Here is a 7,045-nt window from a genome sequence, read left to right as displayed (position 1 = left end):
TAATAAAAAATTATATATTCGGTTGTGATTTTACAACCGACGGCGTGCCTGGCGTCAATCCCCTTTGGAAATGCTATTGTTTGCGTATCAGCTGCCCAACTTCGTGTCACTTAGCCACGTTCGACATCCAAGGAATGATATTATAATAGAGTGGGCCAATTTTGAGGCGGGATCACACGCCACAAAATTTATTCTTGTAAATTCTAATATCACTACATGGTCTTACTTAAAATCACTAGAAACAGATAATCAAACTAAGTCTTTCGACAGTTCGTCATCAAAATTAGATAAACTCTTACCCGGGTTTTCACCAGGTAATAAATCTAGGGCTCCCGTGAAGTACGGGCGTGAGGGCGGGTCGCCGGGTCTCGGGCGCCATTCATCAGGCGCAGGATCACTCTCACATCGACTTTGGCTTGTTAATGCCTTAACTTTTGCACTCGGTTTGAGATGAAGATTTAATTCGTTCACGTTTTGATGATAGCTGTGATTTTTTGGAATTTATGGTTGTTTTATTGGCTTGTAATAGTTATGTCATTACTTAACTATGTAAAGTTCTATATTGTCTTATATCTAATAGCAATTTGGTTTTAATTAACTGGACATAAACCTTAATAATACTAGGGAAGTATAGACTGAAAACACGTCTATATTTTCGAGCGCCTGGTAAAATTAAAGAGCAATTTAGACGTTCTGTTTAATTGCGTGTTGTTGACATAGTTTTAGATTATTACTCATTGGACAATTTAGTGTCAGACATGTATTAACAAGGTATTAGCATGTATCACTATGATTAAAAAAAACTTTAAATTTTCCCGACAATCAAGATTTGAAAGCATCATTTTGCTAGATGACAACTAGCAGCAGTTTATTGATTTCAAAACGACCACCCACTTAAACCAAATAATAGATCCGTGTAATAGGTAGATAATGACAAATGACAGGGATAAGAAATAACTTAAATACAACTTGACGTGTATGTCAAGGGAAATAATTGATTTTTTAATAACAGCAGCTGCGATATTATATGGCACTGTGTGTTATTAAGTTATTATAAAATTGTCGATGGACAAATTAAGTTCTAACACGGAATGACGTGGCCGACATGAAAGCTGCCTATTTTCTTTGTAAGTAAACGGTTTCAGGGAAGAATTTTTAATAAGTTTCCCAGCGATTGGCAGTACTAGGTATATAATGTCTACGAATACTAGAATAATATAATATAGATAGTTTGCCTCTCTGATCTGTAATTTTTGAAGCAGACTTGATGAATTTCGATCTGGATTCAAGAAAAAACTTAATAAATATGTTGGTATAAGTACTATTTCATCTATACTGTGATTACATATTTTCTACTTAGCAGGTATTTATTTATAACCTACTTAAATGTAGCCATATTCTATATGTACCTAATACAATCACACAATAGCCACAGCAGATGGTATTTGTAAACGTGTAACCCGAAACACAATTATTGTATTTTAATGACAAAAACAATTTTAAGCCGAGCACACACCCGACTGTATGATCGGCTAATCTGTCACATCAAAAAGTAGACAAAAAATAGTGGCGACGACGTGACGTGCATGATCACTTGGGGTGTCTAGGTTCTGCATACTATGATTAATAATTATTAAAAACATTTCATTAAAACTGACAAGATATTTTTGTTCAATCATCAAATTGTAATTATTTATTCAACTGTTGAAGAAGAAGACGCAAACTCAAAGATTTTAACTTTGATTTGTATGGAATTTCAATTAAAATTAAATATCATTTAATTTACTTTTTAGAATAGTTATTGTTTTTACTTACTGGAAGGAGAAAAAAATTACCATTTATCTTGGCGTATATTTACTATGGATCGAGCGGTAGTTATTAATTAATATATAATTAATAATATATAATTATAAATAATGATGTAAATTACTACCTAAATTATAATGATGTAAATCAATAAAGAAATAATACATAATTATCTACTTAACATAAATACAAAGGTTTCTTTCCCACGACTGCCCAACTCTAAAACTGGTATAATTCCTGAGAGAATAAAATCTGACAGGTGTCAAATTAAATCGAATGAATGAACGAAATCCGGCCATTGTCCGATGTTTGTCAGTAAACCGAAGCTTGTATAATCTGTGACCGACGTTGTTATGCTATTGTCGATAAAGATCTGGCTACTTGAATTTGAAAAGGGCAGGAAATGTAACTCAATGGTAGGTTTGTTCATTGGGGTGGATTATTACATACTAGTTATAATATTTTTCGAAGTAAACATGGGGGTGGATAGTGAATGATAAAAGAGAGTGGTAATTTTTTGTTTAGCTCGCTTCCGAAATGCTTTGTTGGGTAACTATACTACTGTAAGAACTAAATTATGTATGAAAGGTTTTAAATAAAAATAAAGGTTAGCGTGAATTAAAAAATATATCGGTTTTGTGATAATTCTAATAAAAAACGATTAATTGATAAATAAAACAGCGTGCACAATTCAACTGCGGAACGGAAGAGAGATTTATTCAGTGTTGTCACATTCAATACATAGACAAAATGCAAAGGTAACTAATAGGCCATGACATCTATAATTATACTACTTAAGTTATTGTAGGTGGCGCTAGTTACTATTTTGAGCAATATACAACAGGTTTGATAAAGCCTTTTTTTTTGAAGTTGTTAAAAATAGCATCATTAATTTAACGATTTTTATTTAAGTAGACAATATTAATCTCAATAAGAGAAATGTCGGAGATAGAAAGAGTAATAACTCTATAGGCACTGATATAAAGTACCAAATTGTTATTCAAAGCCAAAGTAATCAGAAAACACAATCGAAATAAATATTTCAGTCATTGAAATTATGTTAAGCCCTCGCATGCAACTTACTAGTAATCCGATACCTTTAAAATCTGACGCAACGCATTCATCATTCATTCGTTCAATGCATTCACGTTCTATACACACTCAAAATCCGAGTTGTCAGTCAACAAAAAATCGGATTAGGCCCCCTATTCACAACACGGGGTATTGTCAACGGAATCATATATTGTCGGCTGACGGTCGCTAATTATAAGTGTGAATAGACGTGGTTTGACGGCTCTGTGACGCCGACATGACGGATCGCGGCTTTATAGGTCGCTGTGTAATACCGACCTTATTTTTACTGTCATCATCTTTGTAAAGTAGACTCTATTTTTTTGAGTTTAAGATTTAATTTCCAATGCATGTAACAACAACTTTATTTTTCTGCTGTCGACTTAATAAATTTGCCTCTATTGTGTTAGAAATAGGGTTGATTTTTTAATGGACGTTAATTAAATATTTGACATGAAATATGATTGCTTGTTTGATAATCGCAGGATCTGATATACTTAATCGTACTACTTCATAAGCATGATTTATTTTTCTATTGAAGCATTTTTTCTAACTTTGTGGTATAATTACGGTCGCATGTTAATATTCCTTGTTGATTTACAATTCTGTATGGGAATTTGAAAATTAAGCCTTCACATACTTTTATTCCAAATGTTCTGTGTTTAAGCTCAATTAACTGTGATATATTGAAGCTATATTTCGTGCATAACACTCACTTTTGCGTAATGCCTCGTAAATATAAACAATGTGACGTTTATTAATTCAAGTAAAAATTGTGACTTTGTTCTAATAAACAAGCTTGCGACTATCGCATTTAAAAATATTTACTTTTCAAATTGAAGTTCACCACTTATACTAACATTATAAATGTTAATGTCGATAGTTTGTCTGTTTGTTCCACTTAGATAGTTAACTGTCAAACCGATGTTAATGAAATTTGTTGTAACTTTAGTTAAACTTCAAACATAGGATAATTTTCGAATTTGGTTTTCGAATTTCTACGCACAGAGATATGAAATACAATTTGAAAATTTGTAATTAACAAATATAAACTTTATAGGTACAATTCAAAGAAGGTAAAGCTGTAGACAACAGCTAATATTAACATATTTCATAAGACAATACTGCTAGTAGATTAATTAATTTGGTAGCTAGGTAGATATTCGAAACACACAGGACACAAGGTAAACCCATTATTGTCGACGTCCAATATACCTACGGACGTCAGATCAAGTGTCAATGTGGCACACACACACGCATGTCGCAAATTGAATGAACGATGCAGAGTGGGCTGTATCGAATGATAAAGGTTGAGCACAGTAAAACATAGCTTAGCGTATTAAAGGAAATAAAACAAAAATCAAAAAATCAAATAAAAATAGTTTATTTTAGAGTCTTCATGGTCGTATTCCTCTTGGCTGAGGGTCGTGGTCATTACGTGTTATGAAACACACATTTCAAACAATGACTTTCTTGGCATTATTAATGGAGTGGTTTGCCATTGCCTTCTCCATTTCACACACAAGTTGATAATCAACCAAAGTGCAGGTTTCCTCACGATGTTTTCCTTCACCGGAAACAAGTGGTGGTCGTTAAAAACTACTTCACATGAGTTAGATTGGTATACAAACTCATCTGGCACGAGTAGGTTAAAAAGGTAATAAAGTTGAAAAATTTACAGTTTATGATACGCAAATTTAATTTTATTAATTTATATTATTCTATTATTAATTTATATATTCAGGGTTATTAATATAACTCTGAATGTATGATATGTGATTGATACAAAATTTTGTAAACGAACACACTATTTAGATTTTAATAGTTTTTCCTAAATTTAATAGCAAAGCTTCGCCCCTGGGCTTCACTCCTGTGGAAATTTCGGGATAAAAGGTATCGTATGTGTTATTCCAGGTTATATTCTACCCGTGTACCAAATTTCATAATAATCCGTCCAGTAGATTTTGCGTGAAAGATTGACAAACACACACATCTTCAAAAACTTTCGGATTTATAATATTAGTAGCATCATAATAGCATCGCTCTCGCTGGTCGCGGGGCAGATAGAATCAATTTTCGGCTGTATTATAATCTCACATTACGGCATCTGTCATCCCATTGTCTGTGTCCATTGTAACTGTAACGTTAGGATCATGTTTTTGTATATCACATTGGATGAGTTTGCTTTCATTTACGAGCAGAGTATGAAGAGGGACAAAAGTCACATGTTAAAATTAGTGATTTTTAACAAAGTGTTAAATAAACATAGACTAGCTCTGCTAGTAGCGTTCCGCGCTACCATGGGAATTTCGGGATATATAGTACCCTATATGTTATTCCAGACTATACCCGTGTACCAAATTTCATACAATACGTCCAGTACATTTCGCGTGGTAGAGTAACAAACATACATACACACTCACAAACGCATTTATAATATTAACAGTGAACAAATATATTAAAAAAAAATACACGACTCATCTCAATCGCCCTGTTCAATAATGACAATGATTAGATATATTGAAATTCCAAAACATAAATCGTAATTTTACATGTTAAAGACCATCGGCGGCAATCTTATCTGTCAATATTTGAAAAATATATGTAAATTAAGAACACATTGTAATTTATTCTTTTCTCAGTGGCCAGTGTTATTACTAACATATAACACGCCCAATCGACTCGCCAATCGACTCGCACAATCTGAAGCCATCTTGCAGTAATCTCGAGTGGTTTTCAACCAGCTTATTACGTTTTGCAACCGGAACCTCTTGTTTGACACCCTTTGTGGTTTTTCGTATTCATGCAAAATATCACAATGTAACTTGTGCCACTATTGTGATGGTTTTTTTTTTTTATTATTTTTCGCACGATTTGGTAAAATGTGGTTATGCGATAAATTTGGGATTATGCCTTTTGTGTGCCCTTTTGTTGTGTGGGGTAAACAAAAATGCTTTTCGAATCTTCAGTTACGCATTGAAATTATTATTATTATTAAGCTAGCTTTTGCCCACGTAAATTTCCGACGGGAATAGATATTTATCTGGAATGAAAGGTACCCTAAGTATTTTTCAATACTTCAGACTACATGTATGCAAAATTTCAAGAAGATTGGTTGAGTACATAAGAACATTATGCTTAAAAAGTATGCGTATAGTATATAGTAAGTATATATAATAATATTACATTATGGCTTAATTTTTTATGTATAGACTAACGGCCCTTCCTGGCTTCGCTCGGGTAAAAACATTAATACGTCTAAACTTTCCTCAAGAATCGCACTAAGTTCTAACTAATCGCACTAATCTATTGGTAAAAACCGCTTGACAATCCGTGCAATATGCTTTTGAGTTTATCGCGAACAGACAGACACGACAGAGGACTATGTTTTATAATATGTAAAGATATATTTATAAGTAAAGCCACTCTGCATCGTAAGGACTTACCTAATAACGCCTGAGTCATTCACCATCTATAACAAATTTATCAAAATTATTGGTATTTCAGCCTAAAGTAACGTCTACCCCATAATAATACACTTTTTATATGACTGGGTAGGCAAATTAACTGACCTGATACCATACATGTCCTACAAATTGGAAGCAATTATATTATAATAACATCCATCATAAGCCCTATGGTTTAGAGTGGTAATTTTGCATTACCTTAAACGCATGACGGCAACCCATCATAACCATTACGTGCTTGCCCTGTCTGATTGATAGCCGTCAGACTGCATCGATATATTAAAAAAATAAGTCTGACCAAGCGCGAGTCGGTTAGGATGTCGCGGGTCTCGTAGGTAAATGGGAATAGTTTAATAATACGAAAATATATGTATATTTTCGTATCTGCATTTTTTTTATATTTTTTGACTAACTGTACAAATAGTACAGTTTGATGTGGTTTTTATAATAACAACTTCCATTTGATGGCAAGTAGTCACCGCATATGGTCGTCATGTCACATGTCACCTGTTACACAGTTATCATCCTTACATAATATAAAAAAAAAGTCCATTGCCGCGTCTGTCTGTTTGCGATAAACTCAAAAACTGATTGGTGATTCCTGTAGAAGCTTTGTGTGTATTATTTATTATTACACGTGCGAAGCCGGGACGGGCCGCTAGTATTCTTGAAAATGTCTTTGATTGAGTGTTAAGTCATTA

This window comes from Plodia interpunctella, chromosome 7, assembly GCF_027563975.2.
Source record: "Plodia interpunctella isolate USDA-ARS_2022_Savannah chromosome 7, ilPloInte3.2, whole genome shotgun sequence".
Taxonomy (NCBI): Eukaryota; Metazoa; Arthropoda; class Insecta; order Lepidoptera; family Pyralidae; genus Plodia; species Plodia interpunctella.
This window is presented reverse-complemented; position numbering follows the sequence as displayed.